The sequence below is a fragment of the Pecten maximus genome, chromosome 9 (genome assembly GCF_902652985.1).
Source record: "Pecten maximus chromosome 9, xPecMax1.1, whole genome shotgun sequence".
Classification (NCBI taxonomy): domain Eukaryota; kingdom Metazoa; phylum Mollusca; class Bivalvia; order Pectinida; family Pectinidae; genus Pecten; species Pecten maximus.
In genome coordinates this window covers 11,624,845-11,643,174 of record NC_047023.1, presented here as the reverse complement: position 1 = coordinate 11,643,174, position 18,330 = coordinate 11,624,845, and the positions used below count along the sequence as shown (strand labels likewise).

General features: G+C 36.5%; 1 protein-coding gene across 2 annotated transcripts in view; it reads right to left on the bottom strand.

Annotated features, from left to right (window-relative positions):
- LOC117334608 (growth hormone secretagogue receptor type 1-like) overlaps positions 1-15,854 on the bottom strand; it is a 73,358-nt gene extending 57,504 nt beyond the window's left edge. For both annotated transcript variants that reach the window (XM_033894309.1, XM_033894310.1), the window contains exons 1-2: positions 15,654-15,854; positions 1,139-1,223 (exon numbers count right to left, since the gene is read on the bottom strand). The gene's annotated coding sequence lies outside the window, so the exon portion shown is untranslated. The remainder of the gene's footprint in view (positions 1-1,138; positions 1,224-15,653) is intronic.
- Between the last annotated feature and the right edge of the window lie 2,476 nt (positions 15,855-18,330).

The following is an 18,330-nucleotide window of genomic DNA, read 5'->3' as shown; positions in this document are numbered from 1 at the left end:
TCTTAATGTAGACAATATGGTATGCTTTTGACAATATGCGTTTTAGCTCGTGCGATATTTCATTGTTTAATATTACTTAACCTGACTATTAAGTTGTTGTAGCTTTAAATGAATAACTCTTTGTAGCTTTAGTGGTATTATGATTATAAGTTAAAATAAACTGTGTAATGTTACCATGGTAACGTGACTACAATCTGCAGCGACAGGAAACACTTCACAAAGACTGTTCGTCGGTGTAAAATACCGCGCGTATAGGTCATATCAACAAGACCGACATAATTATATAGATGAAAGTTAAATTTGAATAATGTTCTCTATAAATAACCTGAATATACTAATACGTCGCGAGATTTTATATTTGATAAACCCTGTATCCAGCCAATCTTAAAGTACAGTTGCCATGATTTTGTGGGTCGCGAGGCCACTTACGATTATGTGAGTCTAACGAACCATGTGTGTTATGCTACATGTAGAAGCTATAGGAGATCTAGATGTATGAAACAATGTCGCGTCATTATATATACATATGATGCCTTGACAAGATTTGCACTTCAACTCCACTATGAGTGAGCTCTTAAATGCTCTAGTTTCCAGAATTAGGAATAAATGTGTTGTGTGTAATTATGTTTTAATTTATATCGTTTTAGTAAAGAATTTATAACATTATGTATTTAACTTTGTGAATGAGCTAGACATTCAATAGATTTTGTATATATCCTCTTGGACCCGTGTGATGAGAGTATTAAGTTACCCTATTCTGTTGTTTATTTTTCTAATTAATCCTACAAATTTGAGAAAGGAAAATCTTAGTTTAGAATGATAGTCAGTAATTGCTGATATGATATAACGAAAACAAAGCAAATATTAAGATTAAAAAAAAAAAAATAAATAAATAAATAAAAAATTGTGTTTCTCATTTTGTTTTAAATATTTTTGTGCATTTCAATACAGTATGTGTCATTAAAATCTCGTGATTGCTTTACTAATTAGGGTGTATATGATATAAAATAAAGCCAGCTATGAAAACAAATACTTAATATATCATACTGGCCTGAGATACCTTGTGAAGTAATAGACAATTTATATCATGGCAGCCAGCAAACAGATAATGGAAAATATTGTATTTGGGTGGTCCTACCTTTGTTTCCGTGATGTCTGATGTAGGGCATAAATCTCAGTTCACAGTATCATAGTTTCCATTCGACCAGGTATCGGGCGCTCGCCTGTAACGAAGCAAATGTGTTAATTTACCGCTATGAAGAATAGCTTTTACATGTATATGAACATGAATTCCGTTTGTACCCAGAATCACTACTAGTGAGAGCAGAAATAATGCGCCAGCGTTTGAGTATCAGAGAACACACATGGCGATCTGAGGGTTTGTGTACATATACGCCCAATTGTGAAAACCACTTTGTTCTAAATATAGGCTTTTGTAAATTACTATAAGTAATAGCTGCCAAATACTAACGATGTCGGGGTCATCGATTGTGTGACCTTTCGCTTTCAGCACCAGTAGCTCTATTGGGGCACGAAGCTGTGAGCACGTGACCCGTTGTAAGGTCAGTGTATTGAAAGCAATTAAGCAGAAAACTTTTCAATTTCGTATAAATGTTTTCAGGTTTTACTGTAGTCACATAACATGGCACTTGTATTCTTACAAAGAATTAAATACATTAAATAGAAAATATTTATAAAATAAATAGCAAATGTCAAAGTTGTCCAGCGGCCATCTAACTAATAATCCGCTGATGTCATTTTTATGAGTGTTACGGCTTGAAACCAGAATAAAACTCTGCCGGATTAAGATGTTTTAATGGAATCAGTTGATACATGCATTGGTCTATTGACGTAGGTTTCTTATATTTCGTTGACCAAACATGAATAATAAATCGAAGTGCTGATGTATACAACAGGTGCCCATCATTAATTTCGATTAATGACTTTACTGCAGCATTACAGAACAAAATAAATATCGTGCTATGGGTGCTACATGTCTTCCATAATAAACCTGTCGGATAATTAATGATGCAGCAATGCTGATGAACAGACAAGTTATTCTGGATATGAGAAATGCTTTGTACTTTGGCAACGGATATATGTTGTATTGCACAAAACGCATACCAGTGTATGCAATGCTTTGCAAATAGTTTGCGTCATCAACAATGACAGGTCAGAAATACAATCTTGCGTCAGGGTTTTTAAACTGAATATGATAATACCAACATATCCATCAACACAACTTGACAAAGAAGGAGTTTCATTTAAGTGAAATTCGATTTGACTACGAATCATAAGATACCACCTAAAAATAACGACTCTAAGCATAGGTATCAAAAATAGATTTATCAAAGCATTGTTATATCTGACAAGGACGTATCGCTGGCCAAAAAGTAAACTATCGACACTTTTACGACCTCCTAAACAATTTATGGGGTTAAGTACGGATTGTTACCCCCGAACAATGCACCCTGATGTTAACCACGTACATGTAATAATACACTGAACAATTCATTGTACTAATTACAGAGCTGTTCCGGTCAGTAAATAACATTATGTGTAGCTATCTTAGCGGTAAATATTTGGTCAACACCATGAAGAGCACGTAGCAAGCCAGGATAGTCTTTACCGACGGCCATGCCATCTTATACTGCTTGACAAGCCGACACGGCTTTATATGGCTTTATATACCGGGTGGCTCTGTAAAATATATCCCAATATAGAAAGAAAAATGCATTGTTCTGCTCCTTTTTCACGGTAGTGATATTAGCGTAAATGTTTGACATGCATATTACGTTTCGACATGTCATCTTGAGTGAGGGTCATTTATAAATCAGCTCGTTAAGAGGTCAAAGGTTCCAACACATTATCTAAACATTAGGGGTACATATCTTCTCCTTTTTCAAGAACACCCACCGTCTTTATTCTCCCCTTTTAAATCGTTACGTCAAGGAAGGTGTCGATGTGAAAACCTTGGATCCCAACGTAAAAGGCATCGCATGCGTTAATAATAGGAAAGCCCACCGTAAATGCACGTTCCGTAACTTTATTATCTAACGCGATAACATTGATATAGCGAACGTAGAATAGTAAAGAAATCAGCCAAAGAATCTCATAACTTCAGATTTTATCATCAAGAACAGCGAGTCCATGGTTCCTGTTTCTTTAAAAAAATCACTTACAGTATCTCTCAAATAAATGACGATGCAGAACATGTTTTAGTCCTGAGCTTTGAAATATTAAGAGAAGAGCGCATATACCGTTGTGGTCCATGTAAGATTAACTATAATGTGTAGCGTCATACTAGTTGTGTAGCCTTATGTTGAGTTTACAATGCTTCATATTTTAGTAGCAAGCTCTTTACAATGTCTTCCTTGTTTTGATGCATACTTTATAACCAAAGAGTCATCCAGAGAGTAGAACGGTTAGAAACTGCATCAGTTTAATTTCGCTACTCGTGCCAAAATTCAAAGAAATAACTGAAATCAATTCTTTGTATCTATCATATCATGCCGCGGACTTTTCGGCATGTTATCAAAGACAACTGTCAAGTTTTGTAAAATACATGCTTCAGAAGAACAAATCACATATTGCCAAAAAAACAAACATCTTGTTATTCTAACAAGTATCCAAAGCATGCAAAAGGGACATTTATTTGACCATTTATGACTCTATAAAGGCGCACATATTGATTCTGTTTTGACCTTGAAATGCAAATGGCGGTTGTGAATAATATCACACAAGTATTGCGAGGCATTCCAGTCATCAAAACTGCTCAAATCAGACACTATCAAAATCCCTGTGCATGCAAAGAAAAGTTATCTTAGAAAATATTGTTCAATGCCTGAATTTCGGATGAAAGATACACGTAGACACCTTATATTAAAGGCGAAGAAATCACCTACATCTAATATTAAAATCGTTTATATTTATTTTTGTGGTTACGTAAAAAAAAGAAAAAAAAAAGAAAAAAAAACAACAAAAAACAATGTTGCAAAAACAGTACAATAACAATGCATATGCATTGTGTGATACATCTATCTGTGACAATTCGGTTTATTTTTATTCTAGGCTTATTCAACGTTGATATTTTATTGAGAGCCCGAGCAAAACCAATGTATTGACCTTGCTCTATACTGATTACATTGTGAAGCACTTGCCCGACGGCGCCGGCCTTAGAGTGAGAGGGTGAGAGAAACACTCTCGCAGAAAGGTGCACTCTTAATGGAGAATTAAGTTCTCTCGGCCACACATTCAGTGGCATCGAGTGTAAGAGAATGCAATTTTCATTCATCGAAGATTCCTGGCCCGACTAATATGTGATGTCACATACATAGTTAAGAAGACGTTACATCATATCTCTGACACTATATTAACTCCCGCGGCAAACCTCCGCGCCTGTGTAGCAAAATGATTCCCCGAGACGAAGATGAATCTTGTTTGAAGATGACTGTTATTGTATTGGCTAGGAAAATTGAACTTCCGCGCTGTCTGATCTCTTGTTGTTGACAAAACCAACAGAATTGTTTGTCCTTACTTCTCTCCGTGTAATATATGTATGTCTACAGGATATCGACTCTGTAAAGTCACAATTTGCTGCGTCAATGTGTACAAGGGAAATGTACAATGATAATAGATGTCATGTCTGTTTGTTTGCGGGTCAAATGTCATATCGTAATAAATGAGGAAGAAAGCATTGCATTTGTCTTCGATGATTTATCGTTGACTTCTATGATTTATATTTATAAAATTTCTTGGCGAATGTTTCCACGAATATGATTTAAGAATATCAATATATATATAAATAAAAAGTGCTTTAGTTGTTGTTGGACTGGAATCGTCAATTAGCCAACACTGCTTTTGATGACCGAGGTCGTATGCCGTCTAAGCAGCAGAAAATGATATTAACTAATTTCCCTAATTATTGTTTGTCGGAATATTTTGTCACAATAATGACATCAATTATTTGTAACAAAGCTTATGCATCGTAAGTCAACACCGCTACACTAACTCAAGCAGCTGTTGCATTAATTTAGCTATCGACGAATTTGATATCAGCTTTGAGTTTTAATTAAATGGAATTTAAATTCAGTATATAAAGATAGAACGACAAAACCAGGGTTAAGTCACATACTCCCAAATAACCTAAAATTCTTGTTATGCACATGTATTAATGGCAATCCCAAATGCTCATTCACGCTCTCCTAACATTAAAATGACCATTGAAAAGGACGCTTGACAAATGGAAACCTTGCGACATCAGTATATAAAAATAACTCGCCGCATTTATTTTCATAACAATATTTGTCACGGAGCTGTGAACGAGGCTACAGCAACTTACAGTACACATAAACTACACATGGCCGTTGATCACATATCGAGTATGCGTGAACTTGCCTATTGACGATTTAATTTGAACGTTCTGCAAAATCGGAATTCGAGTTTATTCCATTTTCTTCTCTTGCTTAGTTCCAACGAATAAATTCTTATAAGGAAATCCTCAGGGTTTGCCGATCCCAGTCTCTTTAACGTTTCTTTTTGTCAGAATCTGTCTACATTTTGGCAGGTACATGCTTTTGGCGTTTCGCCATTGGTGTTGACTAACAACCCGCCCGTTGCATTGTGGGACTAATTTGGATAGGATATTGGTCCGTCGGACCCAGTTATCATTTTTGGGAATTTCCCCTTTACTTTCATAAATACACATTTTCCTCCAGTTTTTGATTCACGATAATTTGTTGGGTATATACTAAGTCTGAAATCTGTGAAAGGGTCAAAATGAAAACATTTATGCATATTTCTTTGGGAGTATGTGGCTTTAACGAAAAACCAGAGTTTGGCAGGGAATGTGACAAAATTTTCCTTACGATAGGCCTTCTGATGTATCATTTATTAGTTACCATGCTGTATATTGCCGATATAACATGTATGCCAACACACTTCTTTCCAATAAGGCGATGTGATGGCAATCTCGCTGGTGACTTTGATTCTAAAAAGCTTCAAATAAATATGTTACACTATTATAAGTCCTATTCCAGGTCAGTTGGCTCTCATCTCGAATAGCTTCAGATGACACCAGGGTTCATGGATAGCCTACGATTTACGCGTGTTCATCAAACACACTGGTGCATCTGAAGATTTGACAAGATTACGAAGCGCACACCATCCAGTTCATATTTTTCATGGAGAATGACATCTGATAAAAGAGCACCATCTTTGAGCAAGGTCACTTACGACAAGATTTAACAAAGAATGCTAATTTAATGGACTGAAGTTGGACAGGAATAAACTAACCGTCAAGTATATCCCTGTGGCATTGCTGTCAAACCTCATTTATGTTTGTTGTACATTTACACACTGTTTACTCGCTATCAAATTATATGCATTCCTTTATTTGTTACGATAATGTCAGTTTCGCGTGCAGATGTCTGGGTTACGTGTATGTCCTGTCACTGCAGAGTGTCACATAGACCCGTATCTGTGAAACGCAAAATGATCTGGTCATACATATACTGTCAAAGCGAACACCATGATCTATATCACCAGGAATAGACAACCTCCAGGAATATCTTATTTTGTATATGGAATGATAAGTAAATGCCTTTTTAATGAGAGCATAGAGAAAATAAACAGATAGTTAAAAGAAACCGAAACGACATCAAAATCCTCAATGTAGCGAATATCAAAACTACATACATATGACATAACTCAACTCTAAATATACAAGTTATAGTTTGTGTTTCTATACAAATACCAGTTACTTCTAAAAATGAGCAATTACCAAGTGTTCCCTATAGTGGTTCATCACAACTTTCAGACTTCGATTTGATAAACAGTTGTAAGTATGAGTAGTGAGTGTGGGTTTCACGCACCTACACGATATTGGTGCTATATTAGGAATGCACAGGTTTCTAAACGGCATTCTTTGTCTATAAAGTAGAGTGTTTTTACACGTCGATAGGCAAATCATTCCAGCACATACGGGGATATACATGTATATAGTATAAAAATCTATGGAAGATTACTAGAAACGTCGTATTGGCAAGATTTATCAAGATACTGTTTATTGACGTTGTTATATGCTTATGTATCTTTACTTTTTTTTGTATCAATTATATATTCTCTATCGAGAGCTCTTTGGCATAGACCCTCGACTGAAATTCTCTACCAGTGGTCTACCTTGAAGGTAGAATGTTAGTAGCGTGTCTCCTGTTCTCGCTTACCCTCCCTCATACACACAGGTACATGTACTCACCGATGAAATACATTTCACACTCAGGGAAAACCAGTATTAGAAGATAGGTCGTTAAGCAAAACCAAACCAAACAAAACTGCACCGGTCATAATGATATTTGCTGCATCAACTGTCGAGCAATATCTATGGATCATGCATCGATCTGCTTCCAGCCAGGGATGAAAGTTACTGGGTGTAAAAAACGAATCTGAAATCCCAATTTGTAGTGTTTTCAATGATGAAATATTAAAGTTAACATTACAGCCAAAATGAGATAAAACGTCTGAAATCAGACTTTTATCTAAAATGTATCATGCCTGTAACAGCAGTGGATATGTATCATATATGTCAAAGATAGACTACTAAAAGTTAATCTGATTACGATCAATTCCAACACATACGTAGAATTCATTGGAATAATCTTCGGTAAATTCGTATTGGTCGTTCTAACATTTTATGTTATAGATCATGATAACACTTTCTGTTATTTGATACATCGGGAGATAGGTAAAACATATCACTAACAACGATCACCTAACCCTTCTACAGGAAAATGATAGATTTAGTCAAAGCCACCTATAGTGCCTAAAATGATACTATGGACCCCGTAGATTCACCAAAGATTCCCTGGAACTGAGCCGATATCCATACGATTATTTACTACAAGCATAATCCTGTCCGGTTACTCTCAGGGGTATTAAATCGACGCTTACATATTTCAATAAGCCTAGTGAAAAAGATATTGGCTGTGGAACGAGACGGCGTCAATTTATTTTTGTCCAGAAGAGGGTTTTAGATGTGTGAGTATTTGAAATGATTGTACTCTTCAAACTGAACATCACGGGGACATAGGCATTCTCAGAAACGATTCAATTACCAGCATTTGATGTACAGGTCTGAATGAACGCTGACTCTAGCGTGTCCTTACGTGCTATAGACAATAGATGTCCGTGGAGAATATACTACAGAATGATTGGCATAACACAATCAGATTGGTTTGTGTTGTTTAGGGTTAAACATCCTCTCAACAGCTTAGGTCACACGATGTCTAGGCAGATAGTGTCAGAATGAATACTTACAAGAACAGGAAAGACAAAAATACATGGCTTCTAAATAGGATTCTGTGTCGCTTCTATGTTGTCATATCATAACATAGGATGCATAATTATATGTAAGTAATCCGCGATACTGCAAGCTTCCAACGTAAGTTGCCTCAAACAACCAGAGGTTGACTGGTCCCCTGTCTCTAAAATATTAAAATTATAAATAAAATTGAGCTTTATGATTTTGGTCCCTATGATATGTCTGATTCATGAGTTACAAACTAGGGACAGATAATCTAGTATTAGAATTTAACTTCGAAATTCTTAACAAAAAAACAGAGGGACACATCTGCCGAACCGTATGGGTTTACAAAAAACGTGAGTTTGTCTGCAGCATCTGTATTATGATCTCCCGGGGCAGTTTGCTATTGTGCAATAAATATACTTATACATATATATAACGGGATCCTGCAACTACCACGTGACCTGTATGACGCTTACAGGGTTTGTATCAGTCACTACTGGTGATACATATTGTCTAACATGTGATTAGTATTACTCGAGTCCTCAGTGCAAATATATACAGAAATAAACAGTACCAACTATCTATACAGCAAGAATACAGCACAATGAGTGCTCAGTTTCTCTTAGTAATCATAACTGCAATAAACCTAACAGAGAACTATATATCACAGAACAGAACAAAATATCATGCATGACTAACTGAGCGCTCTCTGACTAAAGTAAACCTTCCCTATCTGGGGGTAATTCTGGGTAATAAATCATATACTAAAACTATATAATTGCTACAAGGGTAATATAGTTCAATACTCATTGACATAGTGAGAACTCGATTCTACTGAGTGCTCACTTTTACCGAGCGCTCACTTCACTGAGTACACCCTGCTACCGCTCACTCAAAATACCGAGCACTCATTGAGTACATGTACTCACTTCTTACCGAGCACTCCCTAGTTTGCACATGCACGTATAACTCTGTGTTCCCAGATCTAGAGCGGGCCCAAGTTTAAGGCTACTGATATATTTAACTTACAATACTTACAACCTATGTGACGTACCGATCACATAGACTTGCTAGAGTCCCCACGGAGAAGGGAAGCCCTACTCGGGCACATCTGCCTCCGTACTCTACCGTAAGTTATCAATACACAGTACAATACCCTGATATAGGAAAGCCTTATTCAGGCACGTCTATATCTTTATTATAACCTATGTGTCACACCTTGCAGTGTCTGTGTCTGTATACGAACTTAGTGAACCCTAAATAGCGTCAACCGTCGCCTTTTATACTCCCGCGAAAGTTGAAACTAGCGCCCCCTATTATCAAATCTGGATCTTTGGAAAGCTTCTAAACCCCCTAGGTATATCTTACTTACACACGTCTACTCGACGCCGGGACTAATGGACGAAGTGGAAGACGGAGAATACGGAGAATACGGAACGATAGGTAACACAACAGTGGTTCACCACACCTGTAATCGTAAGATATATCAGTCCTTAGCCGAAAATACTTAAACTTATAGGAAAGCCTTTTATCACTTTGTGTTGCAGTCGTTTCGACATGGAGATCTAAGAGGATTTTCCATTGCTAGCTCTAACTAGTTTCCATGGATCATGAAACAATTTTTTCCTACACAAATATCTAACTCTTCTATTGAATATAAAAGAACAATAGATATTTGAAATACCCAACACATAGGTGTTTCGTGCGAGGTGAGGTACATTCCATCAACTTATCTTGAACACCATACCAGTGCATATTTTAAAGCAAAAACACACAACATAAATACACATTTTACACATTTGTACCAGGTCGTATGTGGAACACGTACATAAATATGCACATCTTGATTTATAACATGATTAGTATGTATCGTACTTTATATCATTGATATTTAATTTGACAACTCTAGTTTGCGTTTCCTGTCTGCAATGAAAATTGCTTCATATTTAGCTAGTGTAGTGTAAGTGGTTTTTGTATGTATTACTCGCGGGTCACTGGTAGTGTCACTCGACACTGAGACACTTATAACACAATCCAACACGTCAATAATTCATCACAGCTACTGACGCATGTCCGAGATATGGGGATCAAACCGTCACTCCGGTCTCTGATGTTCTATTTGTGGAACATCAGCTGATAGTTAAAGATCACGTCAGACTGATTAGCTCAATGGCAGCGCGACGCTTGGAAAATTATTCCAATTAGGCACTTGTCTCTGTAACGTTTGGCGGGATATAACGGCACATCCCCGGATGTAAATTTGTCATATAACACGCCGTGTCCCGTAATGTAAATTTGCATCTAATCAAGTGAGACCATCTACTCTTCAAAGACTGACATATGGTACAAGTACTATAATGTGATAAGAACTGTACGTTTTTACCTGTATGCTTTACCGCTGGTCTTGAAATAGTTTATAAACGGCAGAGGAAAGATGCTAGGCATATCCGAGAGCCGTAAAAATGTTATCGCCGTTAAAGATAATTTGATTCTTCACAGCTAATGTCCAAGTTCCTAACTGACCAGACCTCGGCTACTTCCGCCCTGTTATTGGCTTGGTCAGCCCGATTATATTAAGAGCGGATTGGCCTGGACACGTCACCTATTAATAAAAACATTATATACCCGTCAAAACTGACACGTCCAATTAAAACACTCGTCAATTACATGCACGCTTGCACGAGTCAAGATCTGGACAGCATCACCCACTGGAGATGAAAGTGTCCCAGGATATTAACTTATCTGTGAAATGTTCCTTGCCTAATTTATCAATGGGCAATTTTCGTATAGTAGCTATTTGACAATAATGGAATCGATTCTATAAATGAAGTACGTGGGATAAGTTTATAGTTTACCTGTATTAGGATTGTCCTTTGTTCTCTAAGATCGTATCTCAACTTGTATATCTTAAGCACTCGATTTATTGTAATGTTCTAATCCAAATTATTTGTTATTGCAGTTAAAATTGTTCTCTTTTGCGTTTTCTTTGAGCAGGCATGATAGCCCTAGAAGACTAAGTTGATAAAAATCTGAGCGAATTAAACATATAACTACTTCAGCATCACTACATTGTAATTATGTATGCGATAAATCACCTCTCTTAGTGCCAATGATAATGCATTATTTAGAAATATAAAGATTGTTGGTTTAACCAGAAGTAGACCCGGCGAAAAGATCCTATATCGAATTGTCAAATTCCAATGAAACACTAAATGGTACTATCGTCTTGGAGGATGCAGTGCATTACATGAAATAACAAAAAGTCAATCTGAGAAGGTTTGTCTTAAGACAAGATAAATACAACGTATCACGTCAAACGTTCCATCATACCAAAAAAAAAAGAGCTTAGAAAACAATATTCTTCTGTACATCCACGTGGGATCAAAGTGTTCCATTGCTGTGTCTTCATTCCCGGTATATCCAATAAAAGTCTACGTTGTCTATAACCGAGCTAACGTTTCCTTTATAATCGGTAAAACCCAACATTGCCCTTTAACATATGTATGTTTCCGGCAAGTTCAATGGAGTTCTTTTCCCTGGTATAGGCAGTATAATTTTAAGTTTGTACTTAGCCTATATACAAATGTACATGTGCTCCCTCTATGCCCGTATAGTTATTTTGCATTCTCTTCGGAATATCTTTTGAAAGTTTCCTCTACAGTAAATCGCATTTATTTCTCGTTGGATTTATATTCGCGTTAATACGGGAGTTGCGACTATCGCGAATTCAAATCCTTTGCGATATTTTTGTAGATAACATCATTGGGAGTCGACCATTGGGTGGTCGGGTGGCACAGTGGTAACACATGTACACTTGCCTTTCACCTAGGCGACCGGGGTTCGATACCCCGATCGGACGTGAAAAGGTATGGGGTCACCTGTCCGACCACGTGGGTTTTGCCCCGGGTACTCCGATTTCCTCCCACAGTTAGACCCCTCGCGCGCTTCCATCCGGGCCAACAACAGGATTAATACACGTTAATATAACTTGTTTCGCAATTGTTGTAAAATAAATAAAGTTTACGGAAGTCGATCAACCTATCGGTAAGAGTACCGGTATAGGGGTTTTACCGAGCCTATTACATCTATAGCTCATCATTTGCAAATTTAAGGTAATTTAGAGATCAGCAATCATCGCGAGATCATGTATTCACGAACATGTCTGAAGAAGTAAGTTCGCGAAATAAAGTATTTGCGAAATAATTGTGATCTACAGTATCTATAACATGAAGACATACATATAATGATGGATACTGCTTCCATAAGCACATGTATTGATGTGATGCATAGTTTTTCTTAAATGGTTTTCTGATGAAGTATAAGCATTTTTCTTAAGTTGAATGTGAAATACTCTTAGTGATTCATGCATAAAGACTGAGTCCGGCCAGTTTTTAAACTCTTGTAAATAACGGTCTTATAAGCCGATGACACCAACGAAAATTGATATTTCAAATTTTACGATAAACCAATCTTTAGCAAAATCAATTTGGTTTGTATTGGATGAAAGTAGATACAGCAGAGCGTGATTTTTGTGATGATTCAATTTATTTCAAAATTGATGGAATGTATCTTAATGTTTTCCGAAACGACATTGACAATTTTTGCGTCAGCAATGACAGTATTAGAAGATATATGATATTGCTTTTTGCAGCAGAATAAAAAATGTTAATCATAAAAACAGCATCTTAGGACTTCATTTGTGCATTTTGATATACAAACTCCGTTAGAATGTGTCGTGTACGACAGTTTTAGTTAAGGGAACTCATGACAGTAACTAAATGTACCGGAAGCAGCCAAGTAGCCTTATCTCTGCTTCAGCAGAACCAAGTCTAGAAATCAATTATCATTAATCCTCAGGGCATTCGGGAGAAGTTTTGGCAATAACCAACCACCACAATGTGAAGTAGTAACGTAAGAAAACACTATTCAGTAAACCGCTCGAAGTTGCTGAAGAACAAGTACTGAATATGCCTTAATGACGCACTTTTCCTTAATGCTTTTGCCAAATCCCTGTCAACCAGACTCGATTAGGAGTAAAACGTCTTCATACCGGATGCCAAACATTTGTCCTGTGGTCTCACGATTTGTTGATACCATTTTAACATTTTATCACACTTATCGGATCCTTGCCATAGCAACCGGTGACAGTTCGTTGTTGGTAAAGGAAACATGGAATGCTTAAAATACCTGTTTGATGTCAAGGACAATTGAATTTCAAGTCAACAACTCTATAGTGTAAGAAAAAAAAATCACTACGGCGTGTGTGTGTGTGTTGTATGTGTGAAAATCTCGAAGTGAATGAGTAGCCAAGTAATGTATGCCATGCATGAATGTAAATTATCAATTGGTGCACTATTCACCAAGGTGTGAATAAATAATTGTTTAGTATTTTCTAACGCGTGTACACATCTTAAAGCAAAATATTTAAAACTGCTTGTCTGATTATTCACTTTCATCTTCATGGTGATTCAAGTTAAACGATGTGGTCGTATTTACATACATAGTGTGTACATGTATTTCAAAAAGCCAAATTATACATTGTACAACTTGAATGAATGTACCTGCGATGTTCCTGCTCTTTTTCAACTCACACATCCCATATTTTAACAATTCCACACATCATTCAGTTTATCCATCAGATGGCGGACGCATCATTTATACCTACACGTGCATATGACATACGTACCCGTATCACAAAGGTAAGGGATATGCATATATCTGTTTGTGTGATGAACGAAACTGAACATGAACAATTCTAAAAAAAAAAAACCCATTATTTTAACGATTAAACCAATACCTATCATGTTCATCTATAAATCAGCTAAATATAACCAATTGTAGGCACCGGCTATTTTTTTCTGTTCTAAACGTGTTAACTTTATTTATTTCACAACAACTGCACAACAGCTTATATCATCTTATATCAATCACGCTTGCTGGTCCAGATTGAAGCGAAATGGGCCGTACTATGAGAGGAAACCAGAGAAGTTTGGAAAAAAGCCCACGTGGTCGGGCAGGTGATCTCATACCTTTTCACGTTCGATCGGAGAATCGAACCTAAGCCTCCAAGGTTAAAGGCAAGTATTAGCAGTGTGACATCCAACGATCCTGTTCTATAAGATTCCGTAATGACAAAAACGTAGTAAATGATTTGATAATACTGGCATGACAGATTTAATTAAAACCTTCTTTGCCTAAATGATAGCTTCTTTCTATTGTCACATAATATACCAAAAGGAAGGCTACAAACGCCCTTAATGTATGGTACATTTTTTACTAGTTACATGTATATACATTTTACATTTTCAAACCAATAGTCAACAACGGCGTCGTTTTACTACTATCACTTCTATCAATTGCATACACATAATCAACCATACATGAGTGAGTACAGCCGCACCTTTTTGCTCTACATTTCTGACGTTGTTTACGCAATGTTATCCCGTTGGCTTATGACGCGAAACAAGTTTTTGAATTCTGTTACTTTTAACACGTTTTTAATTAACTTTACATGGTTAAACATTTTCACAAAATATTACTCTCGCTTTGGAAATCAAACAATTCCTTTTGTACCCAAATTTGTTAAAGGATGAATATCAACATCAAAGGACATTTCATGATCTGCCAAATGCACACCAGCTTTGTGAGTTCATATCATAGTCAAAACACACACCACATGGAATTAGTGCCTTCAAATGGAGTATTTGATTTCTTAAACTTTTACCTCATATGATAGCCCTGATATGTTTATCAAGATCGTTAACCAAACGTATACCTTTGAATATTATTAATGTACAGAAAGGATACACAAATTAGTTCCTAAATTATTTTTAGATAGAAGATACTGGTGAATTTATGTCCCGCATATAAATGCGCCGAATTTGAAACCCCGTCGCCAATTACAGAAATATGATATTAGACATAATTATAAGATAAACTTACAAGAAGCTAGATGTATCTATATATTAGAGTCGAAAACGTCAAACAAAGTTCAAAAAGTACATATCATACTGCTAATAGTTGGGGAAATTCTTGTTTCGCATAGTATTAAAGATGTTGAGAAGGCGCTTTGATTAAATGTATTTTTGAAGATATATGTCGACTTTATTTATGTTAATTGCAATTTTGCCAAATGTACCATGGATGACAATTGTAGTTCAGTCATGTGCACTGTTCACTGAAGACCTAACCTATATGTAGCAGGGATATTAAATTTAAATGCAGCTATTAAAAGTGTGGAAAATTTAATTAAGCAGCAATGTGTCTACTTGAAATAAGTGTTTGCGATCAATAAGGGAAAAAGAAGTCGTTAAAGAGTGTAATGTATACGTAAAAGAAAAGCAATACTTACTCTTTGTGCTGAACTGGTGCTAGGAGAGGTTCACAAACGTTAGATATCACTAAAATCCGGCAATGTTTTGGAGCTTGCGAGATGATGTATATTCCCAATACCCGTTCTTTCACTCACTGTTGACAGTACATATCTGTGTGCACCCCCACACGCTCAGGAGAGCTTGTGCAGAGTCTGTAGTACGACAGGCGGTCATACATGTATACCGCGCACTATGGTTTGATTGGATGGGTTCGCATGGATAACATATCAGCAGAATGCTTCCCTGTATAAATACTCGTCACAGTGACTAAATATCAGGTAGGGGGTGTAGACGGAAATCATGTTAATCTTGATAGTTGCCTGCATAGTGTGATGCCGCCCTTTTACTCATTGTAAGAAAACCTAACATGCTACATATGTATCACACATTTACCTGATGAATGATTAAACTATTTCCACCTTTGGGAATATGTCTGATTGAATCTATAAAAGCGAACTTTACTTGTAGATATGCATCATCAATATTGTATGAGTATTTCATTTGCATACGTAATGCCGCGCCCCTTTGTTTACAAACATAGCGAAGATCCGATATTCGTGAGTGCATAAAAGGTTAGCACGAGTTGTTAATAATGCATGCTCCGTGGCTTCAATTTAGAAATAATATGAGCTTATCTAAACTAAGTGCTATTGCGCAAGCCAGCATTTGTATTCGCACGACAGAATACCTTACTGAAAGTTCATGTACACGTATACAGTATGATATTGCCGTGTATTCCATCAACACTAGACATTCATTGAAGGATGAGTCCTTGGCCACTGACAGACGCATTTAAAGTGTCATCCAGCTGAAATGTCAAACCCAGACACGATACCTCGATACCCCATCCGATCACATGATGCTAACAATGTGCCAAATTCGCTTAAACTATCACCAGTATAAGGTAGTTTGGGGATATAACACATATATAAATAGTACTTTTCACCTATCAGTGGAGCCTGACCTTTAAAAAATCTACTTCATTACAATGAAAAGTTAATATTTTTTTTGGAACGGATGTAATTGAGTTGCTTTACTTGGCCTGAGACTAACTAGATCGTGCCTCATAGTATGATACAACAGGAAAAAGAAAGGGTTTTCCTCAAAGCTGTCGTATAAAATTCCTTACTGGTAATAAATGAAGTACAATAAACAACGAACCGTATTAAGCAGAACAGATTAACACGGTTTAATAGCTTGTAACCCACCAAATGAAAAAGATAATGATCACCCTCAGACTGATGCACAATGTAGAATATTCTAAAGAGATTTGTAAGAACAGGTTTATAGCATTCCATTCAGTACTTCCAGTGCATAAGTTACTGCAACTGCGTTTCTGATGTGGGTTCACAGCAACCAGAAACATATCAACAGTTTCAATAGGTAATGATTAAAAAGAAATAGATTAGATTTCCTTTCTCCGTGGGGAGGTGTTGTACTCTTCTACTCCAATCTAATAAGTGTGATATTGTACAAATGTAGAGAAGCTGAATTTCTAAATTTAGCCACCAATGTCATTAACGAAGTGCTAGATCTTGCCGTAAACGTACCTAGCTGCATTAGCATTAACACGATTGGGCTTATTTTTCAATTGTATTTCATGGAAATTAGTAGTATATAGAGACAATGTACATGCCTGCAAATGGTGCATTTTTTGCTAGTAATATCTGCTAATCGTTTCAAGGTCGTTTTAATTTCATTAATACACTTTTTTTTTTTATAGTAAGACACTCCTACACGGAGTCTGAAATATCAAGCAGGCGATATTCTTGCCTATTGTTACCTTCTGTGTTAATGTCATTTGTCAATGTATATTTCTATATCGTATATATATTATATATTTGGTATCAACATTCTTCGAACAACATATTTTAAGTCAGTAATGAAGGTGTAACTTTTATATTGGACCAATCAGAACGGCTGGTTTTATTCACTGCATTGAAAACCGCCGATAGTTTTGTTAGGATCTAACGATCTTAATTAAGCGAAGCTAGAATATGTGGGCCGAAATAGACTAATCGGTTAAAGGAAAGCGCTGGCTAAGTAACCCCTGGTGAAGGTCCGAGGTACGTGGTTCGCGCTCCCTACCCGTTCGATTTTTGTTTCTGGGGAAGCTGAGAAACGGTCTTATCTGTGCTGTCATGGCAGTGTCTTTAGGCAAACATTTTACCCCAATTGCCATGATTGGCATTCGACAGGCCTCTCGTATGTTAGTCAGTGGGGTAGTCACCAACTACTTCAAATATAACCTCAAAATGATACTGGCTGGTCGAGGGGAGATTGAGTTGCACGATAAGAAGCACTCGGGAAAAATCGATATTTGGTCATACTTGTTGAATATGTGTTATATTTAACGGTAAACAATTTAATATCCTATATATATTGTTATTATTTCATTTTTAATTATATTTTAATTTGGCTGTTTTATATTTCATTTTCAAATAACTGCTGTATATTATAATTGTTTTAAATGCAACCCGAATATGGATTGAAATGGGACACGCTGGAGACACAAAGCTGTTTATATTTAATGGTGCACAATCCATAAATATACGGCACACAATTTATCAATGCTAAAAAGGTTACCCCAAAATACGGCTAAGTTTTTCTATATTTAGAGTGTTTGAGTAGCACTTTCATGTACAGCGTAAATAC